We start from the raw sequence: 17,844 nt of genomic DNA, 5'->3' as shown, positions 1-17,844 counted from the left end.
TATTGTAGTTTTGATTTACATCTCTCAGATATTGGACATTTTTTTCATATATAATGATGCACTGCATAATGATGTTTCTGTCAATGAAGGACTGCATATGCAATAATGGTCTCATAAGATTATAATGGAACTAAAAAGTTCCTATCGCGTAGTGACACAATAGCGCAACATATTACAGTACTCACGTGTTTGGGGTGATGCTTTTGTAAACAACCCACTGCATTGTCAGTCATATAAAAGTATAGCACATGTAATTATAGATAGTATATAGTATTTGATAATGATAATAAAAACTATTATCTATTAAAACAGTTATTTGATAATCGTTGATCAATTAGTTGATATTATTAATAATGTAAAAACATGTGTATGTATTTACTGTTTTTATTATTATTTTATAGCATATTCCTTTACTTACAGAAAAAAAGTTAGCTGGCCAGGTGTGGTGGCTCATGCCTGTAATCCCAGCACTTTGGGAGGCTGAGATGGGTGGGTCACGAAGTCAGGAGATCGAGACCATCCTGGCTAACATGATGAAACCCCATCTGTACTAAAAGTAAAAAAAATTAGCCAGGTGTGGTGGCAGTTGCCTGTAGTCCCAGCTACTCAGAAGGCTGAGGCAGAAGAACCGCTTGAACCCAGGATGCCTAGGTTGCAGTAAGCCAAGGTCACGCTACTGCACTCCAGCCTGATGACAGAGCGAGATTCTGTTTTTTTTTTTTTTTTTTTAAAGTTAGCTTTTAAAACAGTCTCAGGCAGGTCCTTCAAGAGGTAGTCCATAAGAAGGCATTACTATCATAGATGACAGCTCTATACATGTTATTATCCCTGAAGAGCTTCTAGTGGGATGAGATGTGGAGGTGGAAGATGGTGATATTGGAGATTGCCCCTATGTAGGGCTAGGCTAAAATGTTGGTGTTTTTGTCTTAGTTTTAAACAAAAAAGTTTAAAAAGTAAGAAAATTAAAAATGCTTATAGAATGAAGATACAAAGAAAGAAAATATTTTTATGCCTGTACAATATGTTTGTGTTTTAAACTGTTATTACAAAAGAATCAAAGTTAAAAAATTAAAAAGTTTATAAAGTAAAAAGTTACAGTAAGCTAAAGTTAACTTATTATTGAAGAAAGAAAAATATTTAAAAAATAAATTTGTCTTGGTGCAGTGGCTCATGCCTGTAATTCCAACAGGCATTACTTTGGGAGGCCAAGGTGGGCAGATCACTTGAGGCCAGGAGATTGAGACCCGCCTGGCCAACATGGTGAAAACCTGTTTCTACTAAAAAAATACAAAAATCCAAGCATTGTGGAAGACAGTGTGGCGATTCCTTAAGGACCTAGAAATAGAAATTCCATTTGACCCAGCAATCCCATTACTGGGTATATATCCAAAGGATTATGAATCGTTCTACTATAAGGACACATGCACACGAATGTTCATTGCAGCACTGTTTACAATAGCAAAGACCTGGAACCAACCCAAATGCCCATCGATGATAGACTGGACAGGGAAAATGTGGTACATATACACCATGGAATATCATGCAGCCATCAAAAATGATGAGTTCGTGTCCTTTGTAGGGACATGGATGAACCTGGAAACCATCATTCTCAGCAAACTGACACAGGAGCAGAGGATCAAACGCCACATGTTCTCACTCATAGGTGGGTGTTGAACAATGAGAACACATGGACACAGGGAGGGGAGCACTACACACTGCCGTCTGTTGGGGGGAAATGAGGGAGAGACGGGGAAGTGGGGAGAGATAGCATGGGGAGAAATGCCAGATATAGGTGAAGGGGAGGAAGGCAGCAAATCACACTGCCATGTGTGTACCTATGGAACAATCTTGCATGTTCTTCACATGTACCCCAAAACCTAAAATGAAATAAAAGCAAAAAAAAAGAAGACAACTGAAGTTTTAGGGATGAACAGATATTTGCCAAGTTCACAATTAGATAGAGACTATACAACCCTGTCTGTGAAGCATGAAAGTAGCCACAAAAATATGTAATGACTGGGTACAGCTGTTTCTAATAAAACTGCACTTACAGATATTAAAATTTGACTTTAAATGAAAAAAAAAATACAAAGAAAATACACACACACACACACACACACACACACACACACACACAAAATAGAAAAATAGCTGGACCTAGTGGCACGCACCTGTAAACCCAGCTACTTCAGAGGCATAAGAATTGTTTGAACACTGGAGGTGGAGGTTGCAATGAGCCAAGATCATGCTACTGCACTCCAGCCTTGGTGACAAAGTGATACTCTGTCTCTAAATCAATCAATCAATCAATCAATCAATAAATTTAGTGTAGCCTAAGTGCACAGTGTTTATAAAGTCTATAGCAGTATATACAGATATGTCCTAGGCCTTCACATCCACATCCACTCAGTGAGTGAGTGGTAAGTAGATGTGAAGGCCTTGACTCACCCAGAGCAACTTATTCATGGTAAGTGTTCTATACAGGTATATCATTAAAACATATTTTGTACTGTGTTGTTTACTGTACTTTTTCTATATTTAGATATGTTTAGATACACAAATACTTACTACTGTATTACATTACCTAAAATATTCAGCGCAGTAACATGCTGTACAGGTTTATAACCTAGGAGCAATAGGCTATACCATATCGCCTAGGTGCGTGATAGGCTATACCTTCTAGATTTGTGTAAACACTATAATATTTACACAATGACTAAATCACCCAACAACACATTTCTTAGGATGTATCCCCATCATTAATAATGCCTGACTACTCCCACTGGCCATTTGTATGTCTTCTTTTCAGAAATGTCTATTCAGGTCCTTTGCCCACTTTTAATTGGATGGTTTTCATATTATTGATTTGTTTGAGTTCCTGATACATTTTGTATATTAGCCCATATCAGATTTATGGTTTGCAAAAATACATTCTCCATTCTGGAGGTCGTCTTCTCACTGTTGGCTGTTTCCTTTGCAATGCAGAAGCTGTTTAGTTTGATGTAATCCCTTTAGTGTATTTTTGTTTTTGTTGCCTATGTGTTCAACTTCTTATCCAAAAAAGTATTTCAAGATAAATGTCATGGAGCTTTTCCTCTGTTTTCTCCTAGTTTCTGGTATTGTGTTTAAGTATTTAATTCTTTTCGAGTTGGTTTTTGTAATTGATGTGAGATGAAGGTCTAATTTCATTTTTTTTGTATGTGGAAATCCAGTTTTTCTAGCAGCATTTATTGAAGAGACTGTCCTTTCCACATTGTGTGTTTTTGGCACCTTTGTTGAAAATCAATTGATCATAAATATGTGGATTTATTTCTGAACTCCCTATTCTTTTCCATTCATTTATGTGTCTGTCTTCATGCCAGTACCATGCTATTTGATTGCTATAGCCTTGTAGTAAGTTTTTAAATCACATAGTACAATACCCCCAGCTTTGTTCCCCGCCCCCCACAAAGATTGCTTTGTGTATCTGGGTCTATTTTGCTTCCATACAAATTTTTGAATTTTTTCTAATTTCTGTGAAATATGTGATAGGAACTTTGGAACTTTGGTAGGGATTGCATTGCTATAGATAGCTTTGGGTAGTATGGACATTTTAACCATATTATTTCTTCCAATCCATTAACATGGGATGTCTCTCCATTTATTGTGTCTTCTTTAACTTTATTCATCAATGTTTTATAGTTTTCAGTGTAGAGATCTTTCACTTCCTTGGCTACATTTATTTCTAAGTATTTTTGGTAGCTATTGTAGATAAAATGGTTTTTTTGATTTCTTTTGTGGATAGTTTGTTTTTAATATATTAAAATTCAACTGATATTTGAATGCGGATTTTGTATTCTATAACTTTATCAAATTTATTAGTTCTAACAGTTTTCTAGTGGAGTCTTTAGAGTTTTCTAAATATAAGATCATATCTTCTGGAAACAAAGACAATTTAATTTTTTATTTTTCCATTTGGACGTCATTTATTTTTTTTCTCTTGTCTAATTGCTCTGGCTTGAGCTTCCTCTACTATGTTGAATAAAAGTGGTGAGAGTGAGCATCCTTGTTTTGTTTTTGATCATAGAGGAAAAGCTTACTTTTTCACTATAATTTGGATTCTTAAAGTGGCTTGGTCATTATTACTACTATTATTGTTATAATTTATAAAGCCACAATGTAGGTATGAAACCTGGCCGTACAAGTTCATCTTTTGATCAACTCTTAGACACACACAGAGAAGGATCTTCTGAGAAATGTAGCTTCTAGCCATAACAAAGTAGACTTTATGATTGTGGCAAAATGATCACACACCAAAGTTGAGAGGGAGCAAGAAAGAACTTTCCTTATGAGTAAGGAAAGGAAACTGCCCAACAAAGACAGGGGAATGCATCATATTTATGAAGAATCAGAGGGTTGTATTGCCAATGAAAAATGGCAAGAATTCCTGGTCTGCAATGCCATGTCAGTTCTCAACAACTTGTCAGCTTTAGACCCATGTATATTTAATCTCCCCTTTTCTGAAGTATTTAGTGCATTTTCTTGCAAACAAAAGAATCTATCTACAACTTGTTCCTAAAATAAAATTGAATTAACAGTAAAAAGTATCCAATTAGCTACTCAAAGATTTGTGCTAATTGACTAGAAAATGGACAGTCAGGGTGAAGCACCGCATCTGTTGGCACCTTGTCAATACTCAAAAAGTATTTGTATAGTGCCTGTAGTTCTAGTCACTTGGGAGACTGAGGCAGGAGGATTGCTTCAGCCTGGGAGTTTGAGGTTGCACCTGTGAATAGCTACTGAATTCAGCCTGGACAACATAGGAGACTTCATCTCTTTAACAAAAAGTCTTTGTAGAATGAGTGAATAAGTTAATTAATACAGGCCATCGGGTATTCTGACAATTTTGGTACACAAATCAGTAAAACTGCATATGAGATCCTAAAGTTTTATATCTTATATCAGGTTAGGTGGGTACTATGAGTTGATTTGCTAGGAATAATAATTGACTTTGTTGAGTCCTCTTTGATATCCCTTGGTGTCCAGTGGCATGTTTTAGGTGAGATACCTCATCAGAATTAGATGAGCTGTATGGCTCCCCTGAACATTCTGAAAATTATGGGCAGATATGATGGTTGAATCTAAGGCATTGGTTCATTATTACATAATGAATTGATTGAAATAGTTGAGCTAACCAATAGAGAGGCATTCTCTAGAATATTGTTAAATTTGAAATGCCATATCAAAGCCTTTTGTTGAGACGCCTTTTAACTCTAGGTTGATCAGTTCTTTTTTCAATGTAAAATTTTGCTGTTTGATTGAGGATATAGACTGTGAAACCATGTGAGTAACACGTCTACTTCTAGGTACACATTTTACATATTCTTACAATAGACTTTCGCTTTATATCTCACATCTTCCTCATTATTATTCCAGTTATGGGAGGGTGAGGGGAGTGAAGGATAGTCCTGTCTGTGGTAGTGTAGAGAAAGATCTGCAAGCTTCCTTTCCTTTTTTTAGGGCTTGGTGACGACTGGTTGGGCATCTAGAGAAGTGTAGTCCCAAACACAAGGCTGAAATAAGAAGAATTTCAATTCAAATCCTCAATGTTAGACCAAAACCAAATTTTGAGTCCATGAAGGTCCAAAGCAAGACCAGCTTAACCCTTCTCACTTAGCTCTTGGTCTGGGAACACAATAGTGCATGGTTTGTAAGGACTCATATTAGACTCTATGTGTTAGGGCTGGTGAAGGAAATTTATTAAGAAAAATTCAGATTCATCTCTGTATTGTGGATATTCTCTCCAAAGAAATTCTTAAAATCCTTTTTGTGATTTTTTCCTTGCATTTGCATGGCTCATGATAAAATTAAATGTGGCTTGATGTAAAAACCGGAGAGACTATCAGTAACTTTGATGTATTTCCTATAATTCGAAATTACAGGAAATCAGGTATTTTTGAAAATTTGCCATATTAGGATGATGGCCCACATTGCACTTATAGTTTTCAGGGAGGGGAAAACAGTGCAAGGGATAGTGGGTAAGAGTCCATGGCATGATCAGGGAATAGTATGGTTACAATCCCTTTAAGTCTGTTGAAGATTTGTTGAGCATGTCTAATGTGAGTCTTTATCTAAGTTACAATAAAAATATTGATTATAAGGGTGTAGGCTTAGGTCCCAGAGCTTGTAATTAAAGATATCTTTTCTGGTTGATTTTGATTCTGATTAATACTTTGAGAAAAGATATTTGTTCAGATATAATTTTTCCTAACTCTGCTCTCATAATCTCTAACTTCTTTTTCTTTATCACAAGGATATATGAAAATTCATCATGTATCATGCTGAAATCAAGATAATAATACCATATACGTGCTTTAAGGCCCAGCAATTCCACTCCTAGGTATTTATCCAAGAGAAATAAAATCATGTCTACTAAAAGATTCATATAAGAATGCTTATGGAAACCATATTCACAATAGCCCCAAGCTGGAAATGACCCATATGTCCATTAATAAGAGACTAGGTCAACAAAATGTGGTATATGCATGCAAAATGATACTCCTCAGGAATAAAAAGGAACAAACTACTGATATGTGCAACACAAATGGGCCTTGAAAACATATTGAGTAAAAGAAACCTTATATAAGAGTACCTACTGTATGATTCCAATAATGTGGAGCTCTAGAATGGTTAAAACCATCCTATGGTGCAAAAAATCAGAACAGTGACCACCTCTGTGGGTGAGAAAAGGCAGCTTTCTAGGATTATGGTCATGTTTTCTATCTTGAAAGCAGTTTGGCTAGACAGATGCTATGGACCAAATTGTCTTCCCACAATTCGTATGTTGAAGCTCTAACTCCCAATGTGACCATGTTTGGAGATAGGGCTTTTAGGAGACAGTTAAATTTATATGCAATCATAAGAGTGGGGTCCTAATCCAGTAGGACTGGTGGCCTTGTAAGAAGAGAATCTCCTCTCCTTCTCTCTCTCTCTCTCTCTCTCTTTCTCTCTCTGTTTTTCTCTCTTTCTCTTTCATGAGAATATAGAAGGCAGCCAACTGCAAGCCAGAAGGAGAGCTTTCACTAGAAGCCAACCATACTTACTCATGGATCTTGGAATCTGAAGCCTCTAGAATTGTGAGAAAATAAATTTTGTTGTTTGAGCCACCCAGTCTATGATATTTTGTTATGGCAACCTGGGCAGACTAATGTTATGCGTACATATCCATAAACATCAGTGTAGTCAGCACTGTGACCCGGAGATGGAACACTGCAGTGTACCCAAGCAGTCCCCTAGTGCTAGCTTTCAGTTTCTACCTCCTAAGGAAAACGTGGTCCTGATTTTCAATGCCATCAATAATGGTAAGAGTTGCCTGTGTTTGAACTTCACAGAAATAGTAGAAGCCTAAAGAAAAATACTAAGATAATACTGTAACTCATGGTATTGTTTTCAGGAGTGAATGCGGTAACATATTGTACATGGAAGAGTGCCTGGCAAGTATTGGATGTTGAAATATTGGTTCTCTTCTCTGTCCTCTTTCTTCTTCCTGGTCACAGCATGTGGCAGGTGGGTTAATAAAGCAAGTTCTGTCTATATGGCCTCCATGAAAGTCAGCAGCCCTGCTCACTGACCAGCTGATCTTCCACACAACTGAGTCTTTGAGCTGTGGCTAAAACAGCTGTTTGCCTGGTTGAAATGTCTATTTCTCATTCAGATATTTAGACCTTGGTTAGACACCCACTAAATGAGGCATGTGTGTGCAAAAGCATTCCAAACTGAGCAGATACGAAGAAATATTATCTTTTAGAACCCATTTGATCCTGTTTTTAAACCCAAGAAAACATAAATGCAACAATAGATCAATTTGACTGTAAATATTATCTAAGTATGTCCTTTAAAAGCCAAAGGAATGTCAGATACAATTTATTTTCCACCAGTGCAAGCTGAGACATTAAGTGGCAATTCTACTTCCATTAGCTAAATCTGGCAAATATGCAACTGTTTAAAGGCATTGTCGATAGCCATTGCACAATTAAGTATTTGTACTGATGCCTTATTAAATTACCCTTTTCAAGTAGGGATAATAAACTAGGAGTTCACTGTGCAGATTTTCATGGGGAAAGTCAGATCAGTATGGAATTTATTTAGAGAGAATTTAGTGCATGGAGTAATGAAGTAAATGTCAAATGTTTTGACCAAATAAATCTTAACTTCCTTAAAAATTTTTTTTTGGGGGGTCAAGAGACACAGCAAAAATAAAAATCTCTGTGAATATAATTGTCATGATTTATAACACTATTGAAACAACTTTAAAACTTTGATTGTTTTTTAAATAATGAAATCTATTTAATTTTTAAGTGACAGCATTGCCCTACACAGGGGATTTCTATTCTTCCTGTACAAAGCTGGTTTCTTCCAAACATTAAGATCCCTTACCACGACTGAATGATTAATGGATTAATGAGGAGGATGAAGGGGGAAGGTGATGAAAGAATTAGGACAAGGAGGCTATGCAGGAGATTGGTAAGCAACCAGCTAAATAAGGTTTTGAGACCCACTGAGAGATACTGATCTTTTGGATGGGCCAATCTGCATTTTGTCTGCAAAGCAATGTTAACTAGAAAATAGAAAATTGGGCCAGGTGTGGTGGCTCACGCCTGTAATCTCAGCACCTTGGTAGGCTGAATCACCTGAGGTGGATCACCTGAGGTCAGGAGTTCGAGGCCACCCTCCCTACATCACCACGTCTATACATCACCATGTCAGGTTTCATATAAACCTGTCTATATGAAAAATACAAAAGGTAGCTGAGCATGGTGGTGGGTGCCTGTAATCCCAGCTACCTGAGAGGCTGAGGCAGGATAATCACTTGAACCTGGAAGGCAGAGGTTGCAGTGACCTGAAATCACATCATTGCACTTCAGTTTGGGTGACAAGAGCTAAACTCTGTCTCAAAAACAACAGCAGCAGCAACAACAAAAACAAAAAGAAAACTAGAAAATTCTCAATTTAGTAGTGTATTGGTCTCTCCCTTTCTTCAGTCATTTGATATAGTTCTCATCATTAAAATTCTTAAGGATTAATTATATTTTTCTGGTTCTGGTACCATAATAGTGTGTAGGTACAAGTTTTTATACTCCCATTTTCTTTTTTCTCCACCTGTGCACTGAACCTAGAAATGTTTGGCGCTTGGTTGGCCTTTAATTGCTGGATATGCCTAATACCAAATATCTAGCACAGTGCTTTGTTCATGGTAAGCACATTAGTTATTGCTGCTTTGATCTAAATGAAACAAATGAATTAGCAAATTCCTTTTGAGTATTACATGTTAGTATAGTTTGTAACAACTATTTGGATACATGGCTGAATTTTTCTAGTTTTCGTCTAACTGTTTGATGTTACATAATGATAATCTCTTTGCCATTTTTTTTTGCTAAAATTGCCAAGAGAAATACATTGTCTTTCCACTTTGCCATAATGTTAAATACAACCTTGGGGATGGTTGCTTTAAAAGACTGTTTTCATAAGACACATGATATTTGACATACTTTAGGGAAGCTTCTTCAAGGACTTGTGGTAAATATTTTTGTAATGAGAAGACAGAATCACTTCAATTATCTTTCCTGAAAATTGTGATTTTTATACATTATTATTTGTTGAAGGTGAGACTGTTTATATTTTGAGGTTTTTGAATTTTTAGATTACAATGCCCCTGTGTATTGTATTAATTAAAGATATGAGACACATACAGATAATTTTTTTAGTGACTTCCTATGCAAGGTAAAAAACTAGCATTAGGAGTCAAGATGGCTGAAGTTAAGACACCAAATAGATACTTTTATTACCTCTGGATTATATTTCTTAAAAAACAAAACTGTGATTCTTTTGATTCTGTAAAAACGTGGCCAGGCTTTTATAGAATGTTCTAACTTTTCAATAAATGTTATCTTTATTTATGTAAAAAAATGTATGTTTTATTATTCCTTATTCAGAATACCTTAGAGAAGGGAGGCACTACGTGTTAGAGGAAAGAAGTGAAACATGAAAGATAGGATTTAAGACTTACCAGTAGCTAAGCTTGAAAGCTTGAGAGAATGACTTACCCTCTCTGGCCTTGGAGGATTGAAGTAGATAATGTGTTAAGAACAAATAAGTTTAAACATTTTGTTGTTGTTTTATTTTGCGTGTGTGTGTATACACATGTGCGTGTTTTGGTCTGTTCTGAGCCCAGGAACACAGGCCCGTTAGTCAGGGGCAAGTGCTAAAATGGAAATCAGGATAAAGCACAAAGTAGCTGTCCTGGAAGTACAGTCAGTGGACTATCTTTTAACCATGTGAATCCCTGGGCCCTATCAAGTCAGAATTTTCTAGGAGGGTATGGAGGTGAGGTGGGTCTGTGATATTAATAAGTGCTTCCTGTGGTTCCAACACTCATTGAAATTTAAGAACCAGTTCTATTAGATAAATATATCTGTTTCTCTTTCCCTGAAGATAATCTTTTAACAGCCACATTCATAAATTTCTTATAGAAAACTTGGGGATAATTCCTAGCTCCTTTCAGTCTGTTAATGGCTAGACGGTACCCAGTATGGGACATGAGGCCAGGCTGGTCAGTGTAACCAGGGATACCATGGACACCTGAGACTTTTTAGGAGGATTTCTTGAGGTTTATGATAAGATAACCAAGAGGGTAGAGCTTGCCTAGAAGGTGGTGAGCCTGAGACCTGGGTCTGAGAGAGGATCTTTGAAAAGTTAGTGTAAGTCCCCTAGGTATTGTTTCTGACCTGCTCAACAAATTCTCTTTGTGGTTTTTGTGATGTTCAGAGCAAGAGGCGTTCAGGTAATCAGTAATCTCTGAACTAAGTGATTGACAAAATTTAAAAACAAATAGTTACTACAGGAGGGTCCAAATCAGGGCAGCTTTCCATTTGGCTTCCTGCTAGAGGCTAGTTACACATATCAACAAGGAGCCCCTTACGGTTCAACAGTCTGTGAGAGGCAGCTGTGGGGTAATGAGTAAGTTTCTGGGCTTGGGAGCCAGATGCTCAGGGTTCACATTTCTGCCCCAGATTTACAAGCTGTGGAACCCTGAGCAATCACTTCTACTGTTAAATGCACACAAAAATAGGACCTATCTTGTAGAGTCGTTATGAAGATGAGAAAAGTAATATGTGTCAAGTGCTTAGAACAGCCCCTGGCACTGTTAGCTAATACAGTTAACCCTCCCCTGCGCATAGTAAAACAGGCAACTGCCTGTGATATAGGAGTGGAAGGATGTCCAGACTGCATTCCTGTTGACTAACAATGGGGCCTGAAATTCTTAGTATTGATAGATACTCTGGATTAAGACAGCAGCAATTCTAGAATTGTTGCATGATTCAGGAGGAGTGTATGTTAAATCGTTATGCTAGTGATATACCTTGACTTTGTCAGGTGAGCTAGACAGGCCCAGAAGGGATTGCCCTTGGATTAGTCCAAGTGTGAGCAATGACATTTCAAGAAAGCTTCGGCAGAACGTAGTCAGGTGAGGACCTCTGTGGCAGTCAAAGGCTACATTAAAGCAGGAGGTAACCAGGGGAACATGCTTTTGTTTTGCCTACCCCAGACAGCCTTGCCTATGGGAGAAATTAAAGAACAATGACATAGATAATTTCACACTTAACTAGCATCTAGGTGGGTTTGTTGTCTGTTGAATACTCATGGTTTTTCTCCCTTAGTTATGGAAGCCTGCTGTCCCTCTGTCTTTATTAGTAGCTCTGTAAAGCACTAGGCTGAAGTGTTCTATTGATCTCCAGACAGTACAGCCAGACGCCCAGCTGCCTGGACAGTTGCCTCTGCTCAGAGCCCCAGGAGCCAGGCGAACATTTCTGCCTTGGTATTCACTGGGAAGGTCCCTTGTTCACACAGACACTGTCCAATTCTGCGCAACATGGAGTGAAAGAAAAAAATGGCTTCTGAACAAGAGCTTGCAATTGTGGGAGGAGTGAGTGGAGGGAGGAACAGCGGCCATCTTATCCAAGGGTAAATGAATTTAGGATTTATTTGAACCACTTAGTCTCCCTCTTGTCTACATGATCTTCTGTCATGCTGAAAGAAACTGGTGCTTATTAATTCCAACAATGAGAAGGAGCTTGACTTTACATTAGAGAACCCACACGGCCTCTTTTCGCTTATTCGGTAGCTTTATTCTGTTATTTCAGACAATGTAATGTTGCATATTATAAGGTCCACATCTGTAATTTCTATATTTATGTATTTAAAATTGTAACTTGGTATATTTAGTTGGTTTATGTTACATGCAGCATTTAAGAGGAATTCATTTCATTGACATACTATAATGCCCCCTAATATTCTTGTTATTGATTTTAGTATTTCAGAAGTATTATTCATGGTGACATCTACTGGAAAGTGAATTTCAGTTATATCAATAGATATTATAATATAGAAAACATTAATATTTGATGGTGACATAAGTGTGACACAAAGGCAATGAACTCATTAATAAACATACACATATCATTAATAAAGCATTCCAAGGTGGCAACTATCAATTTTCAGCTCTTGTTTCTAGAGTTCACTATTCATTTACCAAGTATATTTTGCACACTGTCCGTTGTTTACCAAAGTTATTCTCAATTAATGAGGCTGATCTTTGTTACAGTAACATAGAGCTTGAAAATAATTATAATGATAATATCAGTATGAAATCCATGAATTTTCTAAAAAAGGAAATTTATCAAAACACAACAATGCTTCCTTCTCTTTTTCTTTTCTTTTTCTTTTTGTGTGTGTGTTGCTTGGCAACCAACATTGATCTGTTCCAAAAAAAAAAAAAATCACATGACTTAGGAATTGCTAGTGGCAATATTACTCTGTCATTTTTCTTTCTCATACCAAGCTGATGAAGGTTCTACTAACTGGAACAACTATTAATTGTTTCTTCTTCCTCTGAAGTTTAATTTCCATGTATACTGTGCATTGAGAATTGTTTTGCTAAAAACTGTGAGTGTCCTCGGAGAGATGGCCTATGAGAGCTGAGTGGGGAAGACTTCTTTTTGAGATAAAAGAGAGAAGTTATCACATTTAATTTCTTATTCTTGATTAATCATGTCAATCATGTCTTACCAAAATGCCACTTATGACAAAACCTAGTCAGGCAGCCTCCATTTTTCCTTACTTGTATTTTGAAATGATAACTCCAGAACTCTGCTACTAGCCTCCAGGAGGCTTATGGGTATGTAAGTTCCTGTGTGTTTATTAAAACCATCCTCCTGATCTGTTCCAGCATTAATGCACTCCACCTTGGAACTTCCCATCAACCTGGGGTGTCCCCCTCCTGTCTATGCAGTTCAGTTTCCTGTATAATATCATCCTCTCTTGAATTTGGTACTCTGTTCTCAAAAGAAATCTTTCATCTGCAGCCTCCTCCCTTTTGTTCTAAAAGCTACTGCTTACAAAGCATTCGGTATTTTGGGGCTACCCTTTCATTGCTATCACAGTTTTTTTTGTTAGAATTAAACAAATCTCAGACATGGACAATGGGAATTTTGCTGAACTCCAGAAATTGTTTTTATAAAGTGTTTTCCTGTAAAAGAATCAGCCTCGAAGATATTGTGCTTTGCCTGCAGGTTGAAGACAAGTGGCAGCACTGACATGTCAATCAAATGGTCAAAAGTGTGTCACAAGTAAATATAAAATTGTTTGCTTTCAAAATCCTTTGTCCTTTACCTACAGTTACTTGTTTATCTTGAAAGGCTTTGAAACACATCCCTCATCTGAGGTATATCCAGTTTCCCATTCTCTCTGTATTACATTCTCATGTTTATGAGAATTGATGCTGTTTTCTCATATTGCTTTCGTGGCTTCTCCCACCCTACCTCGTGTAAGAATCTAACAAGGCAGAAGCTTTGGAGACACTTTACTGGCTAATACCTGACCCCTCTCTCTCACATTACAGCTCCAAGTGACCATTTTCAAGGTAAAAGGTCATCCCCACCCCATCCCTTTGGAACCAATGTGCATCAACCTTCTAACCTCTGCCTCAGGAGATGATGGCTGTTTGGGCTGCAATCCCTTCATTACAGATGGTCCATATTTTATATTTAGTGTGGGAAGTCAAATTTAGGAAAGCAATTTCTCTTAAAGCTAGGAGTTCCAATAACCCAACATCTTCTATTGGCTTATGGGTGAATGTGCAGTAATGGGTTTATGGGAAGCGCCCGCTGGTCTGTCTTTTCCAGGGAGGGGATTATTCCTGTCAATCTAAATTTCTAGAATTGGTGGGCTCTCATTGTTTATTATTCAGCAAGCTTTTATTAGATTGTCTCTAAGCACAATGCAGCAAGTGCAGCATCCTTCAGAGCAGGCTAGCCGGCTGGATCAATATTTCCAGGCATTTAAAATCTTGGATAAAATAGTGCTATGTTTTCATCTTGGCTCCAGAAGAGGAGCCCTCCACGTAGTCTGTCTCAAGGAGAGGGTATAGAAAGACACACGATGACATTAGCATGGACAATAATGGCCTAATGATGATAAAATTCACGAATAAGATGGTACATTTTTCAAGCGAAGTTACCTTTAAGATAATGCTTTACTCTTTTGTGACAGTTTAGCCTAAACATATGTAAAAATAGTACTACTGGGCTACACAAATGCATTTATTGTGCTAATTTCAAATGAAATACCACCAGATGATATTAATTTAAAAATGAACAACGAACATGTATTTTTATGTATTACTGTGTGTAAGTATGCAGTGAGACAGAGGCTAGATGAGCTTATTTGTCTGTAGTAGATAAACAAAGCACAGCAACTTGGGATGTAAGAGAAGCCATGTGACCACAGGGTCATGGTTGTACAAGCCCCAGAGGGCCAAACTATCCTAGGGAAATGTGGGTGGGTGACATGAGCCACAGACCCCATGTCTAGATCAAGCATTCTCATTTTTGATCAGCTCTAGAAGGAAGGCACAGAAAACCCTCCAGGCTTTTATGTTCAGGTATCAGATTTAAAAATCCCTTCTCCTGGTTTTCTAGTTTACCTGACTGAAAACTAGTCTGGGGTAGAACACTCTAGAAAGGAGAGTCTTCTGAGACTTCAGTGATGTTAAGATAAACGTGTCCCTCACCTGCTGCCCATCCTCTCCCCAAGGCATAAAGAATAAGGGGACACACATGGGGCATCCTCCACTCAAGCCATCAGGCTGTTGTGCCTTGAAAACATTTTAATTTAAAAAATGATAATAATAGGTGATATGGTTTGGCTCCATGTTCCCACCCAAATCTCATCTCAAATCATAATCCCCATGTGGTGAGAAAGACACTTGATAGGAGGTGATTGGATCATGGGGTGATTTTCCCCATGCTGTACTTCTGATATTGAGGGAGTTCTCACTATCTGATCTGATTTTCCTTCACTCTCTCTCTCTCTCCTGCCGCCTTGTGAAGAAAGTGCTTTGCTTCCCCTTTGCCTTCCACCATGATACTGTTTCCTGAGGCCTCCCCAGCCATGCAGAACGGTGAGTCAAGTAAACCTCTTTCCTCTGTAAATTACCCAGCCTCAGGTAGTTCTTCATAACAGTGTGAGAACGGACTAACACAGCAGGTAATGATGATGATGGGAGCGGCTGGTCTTATTTTTATCACTGTTGAATATTTACTGTATTGTACTGTTGAGAAAAGTTCCCACCTCATTTCTCACCATGTTTTCTCACAAGTTCTTTTGAGACAAAATATTGTTATTACCTGGTTACTTTACAATCAAGAAGACGAGGGACAGGAAGGAAGTGAATATTTATTAACTACCTCCTATGTGGCAGGTGATGTGATCAAAATTTTCATACATGTCGTTAAATTTTATTCTTAAAACTTTTATGTAACAAGGTATATAGAGGAACTATAATTACACAGGTGAGGAATCGGATACTCAGAAAGGTTGAATAATTTGCCCCAAGTCATGAGGCTAGTAGGAGGTAGAGCTGGGCTGCAAGTAACCAGGTGTGTTTTGTCCCTTGGTTGTGCTCTGTTTTCACTGGACAATGCTGCCTCTGGGAAAGAGCGAATAACCTCTACATGCAGGGTTTTTGTCTTATCCCTCAGAGGTATTTGTCTCCCCACTGCCTCACATACACTCAGCTCTGAAGATATTTGACCCCAAAAGAATAGGCCAGATAGAGATGTGAGGATCTTTGAGTTGAAGCCCAATGCTGTTACTTTCTGGCAAATAAAGGGCCACGATGTCTGGAAGTCTTTAGTAATACTGGAATCAGAAGACACGAATAAACAGAGGTCAAGGTAGTGCTTTAATCCCAATGACATGTAAACAAGCTCACTTTTAAAAGTTAGTGCTATTAATTCATGGATTAATAGTTTTTTTGGAGAACGTTTCATCAAAGACTGTGTGTCTAAATCTTGACTGTAATTTGTAGTTGGGTGCAGGGAGTTGCAGCAATCTTCCTCAACTCCCTCAGACTTCCAGGGAGTTGAGGAGGAGGATCTAACATGAGGACACAGAAGAGGTAGACCTAACCTCACCATGGATATTTATTTCCTCCTTCTGCTTGAATAGCCTGAAAAGTCATCATTATTACAATCCTTGTGGGTCCCTGTGTACCTCATTTCTTCACATGTAAAATTGGATAATGCAATTGTAGCATGACCTGTTGATTAAAGAATAACTTGCAAACAAAGCAGTGGGAGGAAATGCCCAGGCGTCTGGCAAGAAACAAGAAATGTCCTTTTTATTCAAATGTTATTTTAAAAGTTCAAGGAAAAAGACAAACAGTATGCTAGTGAAAGCATGTGGTAAAATGTTGAAACCACAGCACTTGGGCAACTATTAAACATGAACTCTGTCCTAGTTACCAAGGATTACCTGTAGGGATGGAGAGGGAGAGAAATCCAAATGGGGAAAACCTGTGGGGAATCTGATGTCAGGAGTGTAGCGGTTTTTCTCTGCAATATTTCTTCTGCCTACAAGAGAGAATACAGTAGATGTGAAGTTCAGTCTTTGGTGACTAAACTCTATATTGCCTTTCATGGCAAGAGCATGAAGTCACCTCTCTTTTATTCCAGTATGCTAGAGGGAGTCCATGAGAATAGCAAAAGACAACAACTGAGAAAAAAGTGGGAAATTAATTAGTTAACTAACACATATCCCTTTGATTAGCTATAAGGAGATATTCAAAGAAGGAACTGAAATCCAGCCTCCTGGAGGGCTTTGGTTGTTATGTGTTTACATGGACACAAGGGCAGCTGGATGAGGGAGCCCGTGAGAGGAGCACATGTATGAGCACATGTATCCATAGGGTCTTAGTGATGAGGATGTGCTTCCCAGTCACTATGGAATGAACCCTAGAGTCCTGGAGACCTGGCCTGCAATCTTGGCCTTGACATTTACTTGGATGAGCTGCCTGAGTTTCAGTTTTCTCAGTAAAAGTTCCCACCTAGTAGGGTTTGAGGATTAAACAAAGAACTACATTTAGCACAGTCCCTAGAACATATTAAAAACTCTGTAAAAGATAGTTACAATAAAATAATGAACTCTTAAGAGAAGATTTAGGAAGAAGGTTAGGTTAAGCATGATGAACAAAAGTTGATGGTGGTCAGAAAATATTTGTGGTGCCAAGAAGTTTAATTCTTTTTAAACTATTGATGATCTGCAAATGTTTGTAATGAGAAAGTCATTGCATTTTTTGATATTATTTATAGAAAAAGTATTAAAATGACGTTGACATTACTTGCCCTTGCTCTCCACACTAGTCTTTGGCAGTTTAGGGGGAAAGACCAGGGAAAGCCATATTAGAAAGCAGCATTTTCTAAAATATATGTTCAGAACACAAGTTTCTTGAAAAATCTTTGTGAGATT

Source organism: Cebus imitator, unplaced genomic scaffold (genome assembly GCF_001604975.1).
Source record: "Cebus imitator isolate Cc_AM_T3 unplaced genomic scaffold, Cebus_imitator-1.0 Scaffold325, whole genome shotgun sequence".
NCBI classification, from domain to species: Eukaryota; Metazoa; Chordata; class Mammalia; order Primates; family Cebidae; genus Cebus; species Cebus imitator.
This window is presented reverse-complemented; position numbering follows the sequence as displayed.